General features: G+C 38.8%; 1 long non-coding RNA gene across 1 annotated transcript; it reads right to left on the reverse strand.

The window, feature by feature from the left end:
• Positions 1 to 10,347: 10,347 nt before the first annotated feature.
• LOC307248811 lies at positions 10,348 to 12,830 on the reverse strand. The gene is made up of 3 exons (XR_013844812.1): positions 12,446 to 12,830; positions 12,023 to 12,088; positions 10,348 to 11,506 (listed from the first exon to the last, which is right to left on the reverse strand). It is a non-coding gene; the product is annotated as an uncharacterized lncRNA (long non-coding RNA).
• Positions 12,831 to 17,064: the final 4,234 nt, after the last annotated feature.

Below are 17,064 nucleotides of genomic sequence, written 5' to 3' on the forward strand. Positions count from 1 at the left end.
TTTTCTTCGTTTGATTTATTGGTGGATGGTAAAGCGTCTCACAGACACAATGACGCCAGCTAGTGGACGAGTGTGGACCTGCACTCATCGCAAACCAACGGCATACCGCCACCTACTTTACCGGAGTGTGTAAAACAAGGCTTAATAAACTTCAGGTCACATTCAGGTGAAGTAAGCGATTTATTTATGTTAGTAGTTACCCTTCCAAAAAAGAGTAGTTACTCTTTTAAAAAGAGTAGTTACTCTTCCAAAAAGAGTAGCCTAGTTACTATTTTTTAAAGAGTAGCTACTCTTCCAAAAAAGAGTAGGCCTAGTTACTCTTTTAAAAATAGTAGTTAGGCCTACTCTTTTAAAAAAAGTAGTTACCCTTCCAACAAAGAGTAGTTACTCTTCCAAAAAGAGTAGTTACTCTTTTAAAAAGAGTAGCTACCAATACGTCAACAGTCATGCTTTGTACTTAGCCACAGTATCCCAAATCAGATCATTCTGGATTTACAATATTTCCCTGAAATTGTTGTCCTGAATACAAAGGATGATTTATTGCAGCGACGCGGATAAACTGAATCCCTATATCCCTATGACTAAATTACATTACATAGGGAAAGAGGCAGACATGTCAAATATACACTGTGTGCACAATTATTAGGCAAGTGAGGATTTTGGCCATATCATAATTTTTATGCATATTTCCCAACTTCAAGCTGTATAGACCTAAGTGCTTATTGGATTTAAGCATAGGCTAAGCGTATTTGTGTAATGAGCAGTGTTGGGAACGTTACTTTAAAAAAGTAATTAGTTATAGTTACTCACTACTTGTTCCAAAAAGTAACTGAGTTAGTAACTGAATTACTTTATAAAAGAAGTAACTAATTACCAGGGAAAGTAACTATTTGCGTTAGCCTACTGTAAAAAAAAAAAAAAAAAAGTTGCTATATGTCAACAAATTTGTATTTTTCTGAGCAGGAGCAGTTTTCACAAGTCAGTTGAAATGAGTAGAACAGACAGGTAGGCCTACTTGTAGGCTACATAACCTTCAATATTTATTGCACATCAACAGACAGCAAGAGGTTTATCCTGCACTTCAAGTATTTTATTCTCAACAAAAGTAGCCTAGTAGAGGAAACTGCTGAATGTACCGTGCTGATCTGCTATCACTGGATTCACTTCAGGGGTGTCGGCTAAAACACCACTTAAGGCCAAAAACGTCAGACTATGAAGCATGAGACGATGAGAGGAGGAGTAAGGATTTATCCTATGTTTATTTCCTTCTTTAACATGCACAGCAGCATACAGATCCCAGGAAAAGAACGATAGCAATATTCGGCTCGTGATGACACGCTAAACAGCTGTTGCAACCGGCGAATCGCGGCCGTTTAATAACGTGCATAAATTATAATTTATAGAGATCGGGAAACTCCATGCACTTACTCACAAGGGCGATGCAAAAAACTCAGGGAGAGCACGTTTCAACCGTGGATTGATATGTGGTTACTGCGGCAACGCGCATGCTCACACAACAGAGAGAGAAAGAAAAAGAAACTTCACTAAACAGGCGCTCCGGCTGACTGACGTGACGGCGCTACCTGACAGTTATAATGTCATCCACACTGAATAAAACACAACTTAAAACACACCGGTCTCCTCACTAGCAGTTTGTGTAGTATGGAGCCAGGGGTGCGTTTGGATTACACAGTTTATTCAATCAATTCATAGTAACGCACCGCATTTAACGTTCAGTAACGATAACGGCGTTGTAACGACGGATAAAGTAATTAATTAGATTACGCCGTTACTGAAAAAATAACGGCGTTACCTAACGCCGTTATTTTAAACGGCGTTATTCCCAACACTGGTAATGAGTTAATCTCTTTCGAGATGCTGTCAACATTCAGAATCTAAAAACAGTACGAATAGAAGTCCACTCACATCTCCTGCTGAATTGTTCCCATTCTGGCCTTCTTAAAAGGCTAACTATGTCTTCAAGTCTATTTTGTGCGACAAAACCTCCAACTCTCTGCCACTCCAGGGAGAAGAAGGCTAATTAGCTTTTGTAAAACTCTCTTCTGGCTGTACAAAGTTTGCTGTGTGCTCAACGTTTTGCCTTAGAGATACAGGCCGCGTTTCCCAGATTCGTTAAGAGCCTCTTTGGGCTAAGTTCTTTGGAGCGCTCTTAAGAACGCTGTGAAAGAAGAATGTGTTTCCCAGATTTGTTCTTAGCGAAAGTAGCTCTTTCACTAAGACATAACTGTAAGATGGAGCTGATCCACTCTTACAACCTTCTTAGCGACCAAATCGTCAGTGATCACGCCGCGTCAGGGAAATTTATTTCCTCCACTTTTCGAATAAAATAAAACAATGCTCAATGCGGACCACTGGCGCAATAAACATAGACTAAACATTTTTTTTAATGAATTACACGTTTATGTTTTCCACACACATGAGTTTATAGTATTACACATAAAAAAACATCAACAACCCTGTGGCATTTCACAGATATCAAGGAAACAGATTTAATTGAACTCAGCTGAACCTCATCCAGAGCGGCTCCACCTGCTAAAAAGTCAGCGCGTGTGAGAAACCATGGCTGTAAATTAATACAACACATTCTCGCTGCGAACCAACAGCCTCGCCGTGCGCGAAGCCAGACGGTTTACATAAATGCATACGTGCTTCGGCACTTCTCCCCACTGGACGTGCTATCAGACCAGGCCGTCCAGGCAAAGTACTGCCCCGTGCGGAGATCCAACGGCTGATCACTCTGGTGTCTCCACTAGGGGTGTGCACGTGTACACGTGTAACCGTTTAGTAAATCATAACCGTTTAGGAAAAATCAATAAACGAAAACCGTTTAAAAAAAAATCTTCAAATTTAAAATTTTCTTTTTTTCAAAGTTTTTAAATATGTTCTGGAGACACGCATTTATTGATTTTACATCACTAGTAGGCCTAAACTAATTGGGGATGATAAAAGCTAGTCTGCCGAATCGGTCTGTCCCTCGGTAAGTGTGTGAGTGTGTGTATCGGCGCACACACACACACACACACACACACACACATACACACACACACACGGGGAGTCGCCGTGCCGGTGCTCGACTCACAGTCACGGAAGAGTGATGAAAGATAACCTAAAGATTAAAGTTACTCGGTTGACGTGAACTAAGCTCGTAAGTAGCCCGAACATTATAAAACCTGTTCAACCTGCATGAACGTGGACATGTAGAAAGCGATAGGCTATATTAATCAGGAAATGAATGAAGCGCGATAATGACGGCGCACATGTCAGGCGAACGTGTTTGTGTTTGTGCCATGGACCTATTATAAGAGGTGTGTAAACGAGCGTAGTTCATTTCAACTGTGTGTTTACAGGCGAACGAACGCGTATGTGTGTGTGTGTGTGTGTGTGCGCGCGCGCGCCTACAGGACGGCGGGCGCGCGAAGACAATGACGTCACGGTTAACCGTGTACACGAAAAAAAATCCGTCATGTACACGGTTAGACATTTTTGTAAACGTTCACACCCCTAGTCTCCACACATCCAGAGCAACCCGCTGCAATTTTCCCTTCAGCCCGAAGATGCAGCCCCTGGCTGCGCAGCGTTTTTAGGAACATATCAACCTTTTCTGAGGTCCAACAACCCCAGCCCCGGTGACACTTTACAATAAGGTACACAAAAAAAGAGTAGTTACCCTTTTAAAAAGTGTAGTTTACCCTTTAAAAAGGTTAGTTTACCTTTTTAAAAGGTAAGTTTAGCTTAACCGGGGATGCCGTGGTTATGTGGTGTCCATCTTAACCATTCATCTGCCAGGACGCTCCTCCTTTTATTGTTTTTCTGGAAATTTCTTAGGACGGACACACAAAGTCACATTCATTTACCGCACTTACCGCTGCACACTGAAACCAGATGTTAATGTAATATATTTACCGGAGACATAGCAAAACACAAATGTCTGACGTCTACAATGTGGTCGTGTGGTATTTGTATAGTATATAGCTCTACCACCATCCAGGTTGCCCAGTCTCAAAGCTTTCTCTTCAATTAGCTCAGGCTGCCTACAGTTAATACTGCGATAAAAAAAAGATACATTATGTTGTATATAATGTATATTATATGTTATTCATAAACATTTGGGAAAAAAACATGCAAGAATCAAATCTCCCACACAGCAACACTCAAAGTTTATTTGCATTTTTATTTGCTACACGCTCTGCGCACGCTCGCATCTTCGGTCTCTCTGCCCAGTGTGCCCACCTAAAATTTCTGCAGGCCCACCCTAATCTAACTGTCTAGAACCGGGCCTGTATCAAGGTGTGCTTAATTATTAGGCAGTTTCTCAAAACTGGGCAAAATGGGCCAAAAAAGTCAAAAATTGTAAAAAGTCTTTCAGAGGGATGCAACACTCTTGAAATTGCTAAGATATTGGGGCGTGACCACAGAACCATCAAACGTTTTGTTGCAAATAGCCAACAAGGTCGCAAGAACCGTATTGAGAAAAAAAGACGCAAATTAACTGCCAAAGATTTGAGAATAATCAAACGTGAAGCTACCAGGAACCCATTATCCTCCAGTTCTGCCATATTCCAGAACTGCAACCTACCCGGAGTGCTCAGAAGTACAAGGTGTTCAGTGCTTAGAGACATGGCCAAGGTAAGGAAGGCTGAAACCCGACCACCACTGAACAAAACACACAAGTTGAAACATCAAGACAGATTTTTCAAAGGTTTTATGGACTGATGAGATGAGAGTGACTCTTGATGGACCAGATGGATGGGCCTGTGGCTGGATCAGTAACGGACACAGAGCTCCACTTCGACTCAGACGCCAGCAAGGTGGAGGTGGGGTACTGGTATATGGGCTGGTATTATTAAAGATGAGCTAGTTGGACCTTTTCGGGTTGAAGATCAAAATCAACTCCCAAACCTACTGCCAGTTTGTAGAAGATACTTTCTTCAAGCAGTGGTACAGGAAAATGTCTCCATCTTTCAAGAAGACATTAACATTTTGGATTGACCGAGAGCACTGTAGTTGTTCAATAATAAAATTAATCCTCAAAAATACAACTTGCCTAATAATTTTGCACACAGTGTACATACTTAAAGGCCTACTTCACCGGTTTGAATATGAAGGTGTATTGAATTCTGAGATCCTATGTAGTATAAATGTGCAAAAAAAATTAAATTCGGTTCATCCTAGCCTGAGAAAAGGCAGAAAGAGTGTTTTTTTTAACCCTATATTTCTCTTTCTCGTGACATCACAGAAAGAGAAATATAGGGTTAAAAAAAAATTACTTTGTAAATATTACTGTGATGTCTTTTACTGTGAAATCACAGTAATATTTACAAAGTAAGTTTTTTTTAACCCTATATATGGGCAGAGATTTGTGTCAGTAGAACTTGAATTTGAATTGATCGACTTGAATATGAATTGATCAACCTGCATTTGAATTATTGATACTTGAATTCGAATTTATACACTTGAATATGAATTATCCATTTGAATTTGAATTAATTATAGGCTACTTGAATCTGAATTTTCTCTACTTGAATCTGAATCAGTTAATACAAGTTCAAAATTCAAGTAGAAAAAATTCAAGTAGAAAAAATTCAAATTCAAGTAGAAAAAATTCAGATTCAAGTAGAGAAAATTCAGATTCGAGTAGAGATGTGCACATCCGGGTTCTTTGAGGAAGAGCAATCGAGTGCAGATCTCTGATCCTAGGCTACAGCGTCCGGGCGGTGGCCGTTATTTAACGTTCAGGAAATATAAAGTCATAAATGAGTTTGTTTAATCATCGTCTGTGTTTTTGACCTCTTGTTTTATAATCGAAGTATCTTTTAGAACACTAATCACGTTTCAGTAATTAAAGTTAAGTTATTAATTAAGTTATAATATCGCCAATAGGCTATATCAATGAAAACAGACGGTCAAACAGTGTCCAAATGAGCTAAAATCCTAAATACAATAAACAGTAACATGGCAAACTTATTTTTAGGTAAGCTAATTGATTATTTATTCATTTCTTCACACGTTTACATGTTTAGAGGCGAAGGATTCCTCCGACGCTCTCTGTCCGGCTTATCAGACAGCACTCAGCTGTCTGTCAGTTGAGCTGGACAAGCAAACGTAAAATCATCAGGAAATGATAAAAACATCCCGATTGAGATTTCTATGGAGTGATTTTGCTTTAACTGTCCTACAGGGTCGCGTTGTGACAGTGCCACTCTTTCTTCAGTCGGAGCTACAGCGTAAAGTGAAAACAAACTCAGAGTAGGTCAAATCACCTATCCAGTAGACCCACGGCGTATGTTGCTGCAGAAACTGTTAGTTTCCACTAACTCAGAGCGAACAAACTCTGGGTTGCCTCAAAACCACCTGAAACAGGCCCCAGTTCTTCAGACAAAGTAGCCTATGAATACTGGCATTGTGAGTTTAAAAAAAAAATACTAAAAACGATGCCCTTTGAAACACATAGCCCTAGGCCTAATTTATTTTAACTGTTCGCGATCTGACAACTGTACGTGCAGTCATTCATAAACGCTTAGGCTACAATAAATAAGAGATGAATATAAATGGGACGTTGGAAGTAATAGGGGTGCGGCCGCACCCCCCCTCTCCACCGCCTGCACCCCCTCTCCGCCCCCCTACACTTTGCCCTGTGCTCCCGTGATTGCTCTGTAAACAGTCTCATAGCCTATGTCCTCTTTCCCATCTCCTGCTCCCTCACATCAACTTGACAGAGCATAAATATGTATACACTAATATATATATAGCGTATAGGCTATATACTATACTGTATAGGCTACAGTATATGCCCGTCACATTTCTTCTCCGTGCCCAGGACAAGATTACGTTTGTGCCCCGCCTTCCCATGCGCACTTCGGTAGAGTCAGAGTGCTGAGGGGTGCGCACTAATGAGCATCAAGTTATCATTAAAAATCCAGGTTAATGGCACAAAGCAGTAGCCTAGATAACTTCAACATAGTCACTATACGTTCCCTCTGTCTGCTAAGCGCAGGGGGGAGAGAGAGAGAGAAAGAGAGACCGGATGCAATGTTCACCTGCGCACCTGCTCCTCCAAGGAGAGATGACAGCGAGAGCGATCACAGCGGGGCACAATAATAAAGTCACACATCAGAGTTCGGTCTATTCGCACTAGGTCTACTGTTCATTTGCACTGAAGAAAGGTGTTTGGTGAATACAAATTCACCAGAATGCAGGAAATTAAGCATAATGCTCCAAAAAAAAACAGCTGAGTGCTGTCTGATAAGCCGGACAGAGAGCGTCGGAGGAATCCTTCGCCTCTAAACATGTAAACGTGTGAAGAAATGAATAAATAATCAATTAGCTTACCTAAAAATAAGTTTGCCATGTTACTGTTTATTGTATTTAGGATTTTAGCTCATTGGACGCTGTTTGACCGTCTGTTTTCATTGATATAGCCTATTGGCGATATAACTTAATTAATAACTTAACTTTAATTACTGAAACGTGATTAGTGTTCTAAAAGATACTTCGATTATAAAACAAGAGGTCAAAAACACAGACGATGATTAAACAAACTCATTTATGACTTTATATTTCCAGAACGTTAAATAACGGTCACCGCCCGGACGCTGTAGCCTAGGATCAGAGATCTGCACTCGATTGCTCTTCCTCAAAGAACCCGGATGTGCACATCTCTACTCGAATCTGAATTTTCTCTACTTGAATCTGAATTTTTTCTACTTGAATTTGAATTTTTTCTACTTGAATTTTGATCTTGTATAAACTGATTCAGATTCAAGTAGAGAAAATTCAGATTCAAGTATAATTAATTCAAATTCAAATGGATAACTCATATTCAAGTGTATAAATTCGAATTCAAGTATCAATAATTCAAATGCAGGTTGATCAATTCATATTCAAGTCGATCAATTCAAATTCAAGTTCTACTGACACAAATCTCTGCCCATACCTATATTTCTCTTTCTGTGATGTCACGAGAAAGAGAAATATAGGGTTAAAAAAAACACTCTTTCTGCCTTTTCTCAGGCTAGAATGAACCGATTTAATTTTTTTTCGCACATGTATACTACATAGGATCTCAGAATTCAATACACCTTCATATTCAAACCGGTGAAGTAGGCCTTTAAGGAAGCAGTTACTTCCCGGGTGGGGGGAGACGTCTAAATTACATTACAAGTGGAGGAAAGACAGGCTAAGAGGCAGACAGGGAGGGGCAGGCTGACCAGAGAACAGGCTGTCTGTAAGAACAGTGTGTTTATTCAGATGCATAGTCTATAGCAGGGGTTCTCAAACTTTTGATAGCTGCGGGCCAATTTAGGAACCCAACATTGGACCGAGGGCCGCCGAAGGAAAAAAAATTATAAAACTGAAATAATTTCAATGGCCAGCGTCTTTGCGTCTTTACAGTTTACATGTATTGGTCTGCATCCAATACTGTGTAATTAACACATTTAAAGTAATAAATGAAGGGCTAGGTCTCATTTCAACATTGGGGAACACACATTAAAAGCTGGGGTCTGGGGGTTGTCCCCCAGAAAAATTTGAGGTTCGAACACTTCATTTTGTGCATTTTGGTTAATTTTTATGCAGTAATTTGTGTCTTCTGTATTTATTTATTTATGGTGGAAATGTTAAGGAAAAGACAACTCGCTCCCATTGACACACATCTAATGGAATATAAATCAAGGCACTGAGGCATTCTGTATTGCATTCAAATATTTATTCTACTTTATTGTTCAAAACGTTCTACACATTGAAAACGTATCACCTTTTGGAGTGTTTTTTTGTAGGACTCACTACTCATGATGCAGCAGCAGTGTTAACTATTATGACACTATACATTGGAAATAAACAGGGTGGGCTATCAGCAGTCAACTAGGCAGATAGTTCCATGGCTATCAGCAGCTAGCTAACGTTAGTTTGTTAGCTAAACTTTAGGCAAGAGTTAGAAACCAGATAATGTTAGCATCCATCCTTAGACACTTGACCTAATCTAATTCACCTTGAATGTGAGAAAGTGCATCGTATTGGGCTTGACAAGCTCACTATCTAACAACTTACATTGGGACCACTACACTGCCTGCTGCACTCCGGAGGCTGACCAGCCGTCTGCAACGAGAGGCAGAGGCCAGCCGAACTTCGCAAGTTTAATAAGTGGGGAATGAATACAAACAATTAGGAGGGATGTTTAAGTGTTTCGACCCCTGTACTGTTTTTACTGTTACGGGGGACGCATCCCCTCCGTGCGTTTAAAAAAAATAATAATAATAATAAATATGATAATTTTTTTTTTTTTTTTTTTAATAATTCATAATTCAATGCGGGCCGCGGGCCGCCAGATATGCTTCCGCGGTCCGCACTTTGAGAACCACTGGTCTATAGTAGGCCTATTCACCTTATTTTGGAACGTAACCATGGAAGACGCCATTGTTGTTGATCCTGTCATCGAACTTCCGGTTAGCTTGATCTTAGTATAGCATACCTGCGGAGCCCCGTTGTTTGTTCCGTCCACTTTATATATAAATAAACCAACTGAATAGCATCCCTACCCGGAGAAGTGACTTGGCTATGAAGCTACGTTGAAGAAACCACTCCGGGTGCTATCCAGGTATGTCAAACTATCAACAGCCTCCTCTGTTTACTGGTTTGATTAAAAAGTTTGTGAACAATTTGTAGCCTACTAACAACAAAAACTATGGCGGAACGAAAATTATGTATCATGTAACGTGTGTTACCTAATTAATTCTGCATTCAATTCTATGTAAACATACATATTTTACTTATTTAACAGTTAAACCAGATAATAATATAGGCTACCTACTAATGTAGATTGGGCCGAATAGGCCTATGATGACCACAATCAGGCTGAGTAGCCTACAGATCAGATATTTGCAATCATTGTGGATTATGGAAATAGTAAATGCACATGTTATCTAAGAGTTGTTTACAGTGGGGAAATTATTATTTTGTTTGTAGGCTGCATTAATGAAATACAATTTTCTATTTTACTAGGTGACAATGCAACACCCAGCACCGAGCCATGGATGTGGATGTGCCAAACTCACTGAGATGCTGTGACCCAGTGGGAGGAGGACTGGACCCTTTGTGACCATAGTTACAGTTCATGTTTCCCCCAAGAAATGTACAGTTAAATGTCAATTGGTTTACTTATTACAAGACACATGCAAAATGTACAGTAACATTTTAAATTTGTACTTATTACAAAAGACATGCAAAATGTACAGTAAAGTGCCACAAAGTTTATTAAAAACATACTTATTTCAACAGCATTCAACAAAGAAATATTTTGTTTTAATTCCTCAAATGTATTATATTAATTAAGCAATTTTGGAAGCAGCTTTTGTGAAAACAAACAATTGTTAACATACTACCGGAAACTTTTTCTTCTTTGAAATACATTTTAACTACATTAACAGAATGTTTAACATTAGGGCAAGATGGGAGAAATGAACAGCTGTTTTAGATCTAGTTTTTACAAAGCTGCTTGTATTTCATATAGTGACAACCTGCCTGCCTGAATTTCATTTGCAATACGAGGTAGCATATATTTAAAATAGAAAGCCTTTAGACTTGGCACAATTTCTGTACAGACATTTGCATCATTAGCTACACCCAGCAATATTGCTGCTGGGATGGGGTTACACCAACTGGAAATTGAAAATATGTCTTGTTGGTAAACTCTCCTCCCGTCACGTTAAGACGCCACTGCTCTGCTTCTTTCAGTTTAATTGTTTTTCTAAGTATTGATAACACTCTCCTTATACTTTGTGAAAACCAGCTGAGGCCAGACACTCTGTTCCTCACGTAAGGCAACCGATTACAGTACCCGCTGAACTGTAATCGGTTTCCTTACGTGAGGGACAGAGCGTCTGGCCAATTGCAATTAAAAAAAAATCTAAAATCCACACAGCAACTTCTTTACACATTTTAATGTACAACATTTTGCACAATCACCTGAAAGAAGAGTGACTGTCGTAACAACAAACACGGACCAGTGGGTTTTCCCAGGAAATGTGTCCCTGCCCTTATTGGCAGTGAGTAAAGGGAGAACTGCCTCATGGGAGGATCTCGCTGTCTCTCAATCCACAGCTGAGTTCAAAGCTTTTCTTAGACTGAAAGTAAGTTTTACTTTGTTAGCCTCAGAAATGTAGTGGTCTCAAAAGTAAAATGTATGTCTTAGAAAAATAGTGAAGTGAAAGTCATAAGTTTCCAAAAAAGCAGATACTCAAGTATAGTACAGACATTCAAAAAGTTGGAACTCAATAATTTAACTTATTTACTGTCCACCACTTCATGTAATAGTCATGCGGCCCATGTGATTGTGATTTTAATGCCCCCCATGTTCACATCTGAGATCTTATTACTGAAGTGGTCTTCCTGAGACGTCAGAGGATTTCTCCAAGGCTGGACACTTGGAACAGTACTCAGTGTTCATCACTCCATCAGGGCTTCCCGACAGCCATGGCTCCTCTGCTGACCACTGTGCAAAAAGAAGAAAGAAAAAATATATTTTTTGTCAAGCAGCAATCGAGTGGTTGAATCAATATACATGTAGGCCTACAGCAGTTCTAAATATTTCTGATTAATGATGGCAGACATCTGAATATTATAATAAACAACTTACTTTGAATCAAAGTGTTATTATTAGACTTGTACTTTCTGTGACATAGAAGTAGACTGAATATCACAGATTATCCTGAATAAGTCTCAGAACTGATATTAAAATGTGTTGATTATGTAAGATTTAGTCAATCTTATTTCATTCCAAATAATTTTGTGGAAAAGAGTTGCATTAAACTGTGTAAATGTAAAACACGACTCCATGCACAGAGATGGCAGTACATCTCATTTAATAGTTGCTTGCACAGTGTTCCACTTAAACGGAGCGAGCAACTACTAAACATGGTGTATTGCCAATGCCATAATGTCTTTGTGTATGGAGTCATTTCAAATGGGATATATTTTGTTTTTATGTAGAGAAGATGTACACACTTACCTCAAATCCATTTACGTACATACTTTCTTCCTCTGCCAGATTCTGCCGATTCTTATTCTCGTTGTGCTGTGATACACGAAAAAGCATGTTAGCAAGTTAAATTTGATTAGGTTTAAATAGAAGTGGTATTGATTGTATAAGTAATCGCAAAGTTTTAGTGTTGTCAGAGGCTATTTTAACTAAAGTAGCTGCAAACATTTATTATGCTACTTCACATGAGTCGATATTTTTCATGTTATTTCTATTTTCTGGTTAGACAAAACATAGAAAACTGATCATTTGAACTTAATTTAATCACATAATTGTATATTGGGAAAGATTATCAGATGATATAATTTGAGATTACACTTTAGAATAGAGAAATATGCCCTTGTATGATTGACAATCATTGTAGGTTTAAAACAAAAAAACATATTGTCTTACCTTCCTCAATTGAAGCTGCTTTACTTGGAGTAGCCTAGTACAGCCCGCTTTACCCCTCTGAAGGTACTGACTCAGTGCTCTTGACATTTTTCACCATGGCTCCATCTTCTCCAAGGGACAGCTAAATATGACCGTAATCTAGCCACTTTCTCATGTCATCCTCGTTGCGGGCGTCTGACTGCCGCATCGTAATAAGAGGATGCGACCACGGTGTGTGTAGATGTTAGCGATGTAAGCTAGTTTATCGAAAACAAACTACTAAATGACAAATGGCTTAGTACTTAACTTACTAAACGTACTACTTTTACGTTTAGAACCTTTCTGTAAACAAATATTTCTTCCCTACGATTCAATTGTGCTTCATTGTTTGCCGCTGTTTACATTATTTCGCGGCTCTGCAGCGCTGAACCGGAAGTCGCATGATAAACTCGCTAGAATCGGAGAGAAGGGTCTAGATGCAGCCGCTTCCGCCTACCAGTGCAGCTCGGCCAAACATGCCAAACACGCCCATATCTGCCAAAAACGCCCATATCGGCCAAAAACGCCTACAGCTCGTGCGCATGCGTAACGCTACAGAACTAATTCAAGCCCGCAGCTCAGTCCCATTGTTGCTTACTTAGCGATGTTGTCGCTATATTTACCGACTTTTCAGACACCTCTGGCGACGTTTTCTTCAAAAAAGCGACCAGAGACAAATCTAGCTACTTTTTCTGGTGTTATTGGTGACTTTTTCGCTCAAGTATCGCTCTTTACTCTAATCAACGATCAGCGGGTGCCTCCCCTGCCTGTCCCCCTTCCTAGAGCACTGACAGGCGGCAGAGTCCTCGCGCAGCAGTCCCTCCCAGCTGCGGACAGAGCAGGAGATATACACCTCTCTGCTCTACTGTTCCTTTAGCATCCCTATTAGCAGTTGTAGTACCCCTCTTTTATGAGTAGTGCTTATTGAAACTGTGAGCATGTATGATTACTGCTAGACTTAACATTATCACGTCGGTTTTCTATGCAATTGTTTGATTCAATTTTATTTCAGACATATCAAAAAAAGACAAATTAAAAGCATGAAAATACAATAAAAAATATGTTCAAATGATTTCACAAATAAAAATAAACAAAAAATAACATATTGAATTGATATGCCTGAAAAGGAGTAGGAAGAAGTATAAACTTATTTGATCCAACCCCTTTTCCACAGCTCAATAACTTTATAATAATTTTTTATATTATTATTATTATTATTATTATTTTTATATTTATATTTATACTATCCATATATACTCGACAACATTGCAAATGAGGGCCACCCCTCAATTGGTCTCCTGAGGATAAACAAAAATCAAACGAAAAATGAAATGAAATATCCACTATAGCCTACATCCATACAAAAATACATCCATCCACCATATGCATCAACACAATTCATACGTCCATATCTCCATATTTGTACAACTCACATATCCATATCCACACATACATACTTTCCGTCTTAAATCTCTCCCTTATCCCTGTACCTGTTAAAAATCATTGCTTTGAATTTTTTTTTGAACTGAATCATGTTTGGACATTGCTTTAGCTCCGTGCTCATACCATTCCACAGTTTCACACCACCAATTGAGATGCAATGACATTTTAAAGTCATGCGTGCAGCCAGTGTCTTAAAGTTTAACTGTTCCCTCAAATTGTAACCCCCCTCTCTGTCAAAAAAAAGTTTTTGAATGTTACCTGGTAGCAGTTTGTTTCTAGCTTTGAACATGATTTGTGTAACTTGATATTCAACCAGGTCCTTGAACTTTATGATGCGGGAAAAAAGAGGAGGTTGGTGTGATCATAATATCCAGCTTTATTGATTATTCTTATGGCTCGTTTTTGAAGTGTGACTAGTGGTTGCAGTGAGCTTTTGTAAGTGGTCCCCCAGACCTCCACACAGTAATTTAAATAAGGTAAGATCATTGGGCAGTAAAGAATATGCAATGATTTGTGATCCAATGCTTTCCTTTACCCAGGACTGAGATGCTTCGTGAAAGTTTAGATTTAACAGTTATGTGACTGTATAAAAAGTAAATAGCCTTCAGTCGCTAATAATATTATAAGAGACTGAAGTATTATTAAATTATAATAATGTTATATATAGGCTATATATTTATATAAGTATTATTAATATTACATCTCACATGCTTTTCCATACTGATTGTATGTGCATAATGCACTTTTTTTGTAAAGTGTCTAAGTATCTTAAAAAAAAATATTATTTTGATGAACTGTTCTGCTTTTGTTGTTGTGTAGTCAGACACTTTCCCAGGTTCTTAAATGATGGACTTCAATGACAAAAATATTCAAATAGTTTATTTACAGCCAAAACAATTATGAATATATTTTCTCAACAATGATATGAAAATGAGTTTTGTTTTAAAAATATGTTGAAACATTGCACTTTGTGGGAAATCATCAAATGCAAAGTGTAGCAAAAACAGACAAGAAGTTTTTGACACTGAATATGGCAGACCCACTGGTCAGTGACATCTTTGATTTGATATGAATTGCAGGCTCTCTGGGACAAAAAAAACCTTCGTTATCAGAAAATACACAATATATTAAATAAAGGCAGCCCCCAAACCTGCGGACAACCACCTTGGCAACCCAGCAAGTACTGTTTAATTGTGATTACTGCACGTATGGAAGAGCTGGAGCTTTTTGAAAAAGCCCACTAAATATGTTCAGATGTATAGCTCTGAGACTCGCTATGTGGAACAGAAGCAGAGTCTCTCATGAGGCTCATTGCAATCAAACATATATAACTGCCCTTAATCCATTTCTTCTGACTGAAAGGTATTTTTCAAGAGGGTCATGGCCGACACAGCAGTGCAGTAAAGCATACACATTAACACAAGGTACACAGAAACATAAAACTAAAAAGAATGATGTGCGAAAACACAGCATGTAGGCTGTGTATCAACATCAGATTTTTGTTCAGCGCTCAGACAGTACGGACAGGTAGCATATTGTGAGGAGATATTCATTGATTTTGACAAAATGTTGTACAAAGTTCATGTGCACCTAAAAATAGAGAAAAACAGTCACTTAATTACACTGATGTATTTGAGGGGACTGAGTCGCTAGTTTAGCCTTTAAGTCTACACAAATACAATTACATCTTGTTTATGTATTATAAAGTATGTAACTACCAACAAAGCACCATTGAACTTGAAGGACGTGCAGGTGTGACAACTTAATTTCTTTAGGCAGCTGATTTGGCTATGGAGACCCAGACCATTTTGTTGATGCAAAGCTCCAAAATGTCATCAGGTGTTCGTAGCTTGCAAATCTATTCACAAAAGACACATCACATAAAAATCATGTTAGTCATTAATTAACATAGTCAAATAAATTATACATTGCCACCAAAATAATGTTAACAGTAACACCTAACCTGTTACCTCATATGCTGACCAGATGCCAGTCTAATTTAATATACAAACAAACACGTTAATCATTTTTATCATATAGGCTACTAATTATCATTCAGATAAGACTTATAAAGAAGCTATTTGGTCTGTAACGTTAAGCTATTTTCTAACCAACAAAATCCTTTGAATAACACAAACATAACATTAGGTAACGAAGTAGGCGAATAAAACATTTGTATTGACTTACCTGATATAGAAGAGCAGGGGGGTGTCTGTTTCAGTCCCAGCTGACTGTTGTAATCCATACTCTCGCTGGAGACGTAACTCCTGTACTATGAGCACTTAGTATTCATGTTTAATGTTGCGGATGCTGATTCTCTTGTTTTTAACTGTGCTGTAAAGTCCTGTTTTAAACATTTTGCTGGTGAAATGGTCTCAACATCGACGGCAGCAAGAGCAGCTAGCTGGCTAGCGCGATATTAACCAACAGAACGGAACAGGAAGAACGTCACACAGCTTAGTGCAGAGCAACCATAGCAACAAGCTGTAGGCGTTTTTGGCCGATATGGGCGTGTTTGGCAGATATGGGCGTTTTTGGCATGTTTGGCCGAGCTGCACTGGTAGGCGGCAGCGGCTGCATCTAGACCATATAGGAATCGGAAGTGGAAAACGGGGCGTTCCAAAATAAGGTGAATACTCTGGCTAGTTTCCCCCCACAAAAGCTGGCCAGCAATTATAGGAAGCTGTAATGCTGTAATGGCCAATAAAGGCTTTTATATTGACTATTGAGAAGGGTATGAATAATTTCGGACATGCCAATTTTTTTTCAAATGTAAATAAAAGCTGAATTCCCCCCCCCCCCCCCCCCACAATTATGCCTCTTGTAAGATGTCAGTTGGTGATCTCATTATATGTTGCAGTTATGTTTTGTTATGAATCAAGACTTAAACTATTAGGCTTTCTTATATTCGTATACATAAGAGTCCATTATGAAAGTAAAAGTTAGGATAAATATTTCTGCACACGCGCCTCGTCGGGTTCAGTTAAGGCATTGTTTTAATGAATGTAAAGAGCCAGAAACATCTTTCTTTCTTTTGTAGCCCGTGGAATTGGTTGCCACACAGGACACAATGAATTCGGGGTTTTTGTAGCATTAATTTATTATAGAACACATTTTAATTATTGTGACAGAGTGATATTTTGATTTAAAAGACTTTA

Source organism: Ammodytes marinus (assembly GCF_949987685.1).
Source record: "Ammodytes marinus genome assembly, chromosome: 3".
Classification (NCBI taxonomy): Eukaryota; Metazoa; Chordata; class Actinopteri; order Uranoscopiformes; family Ammodytidae; genus Ammodytes; species Ammodytes marinus.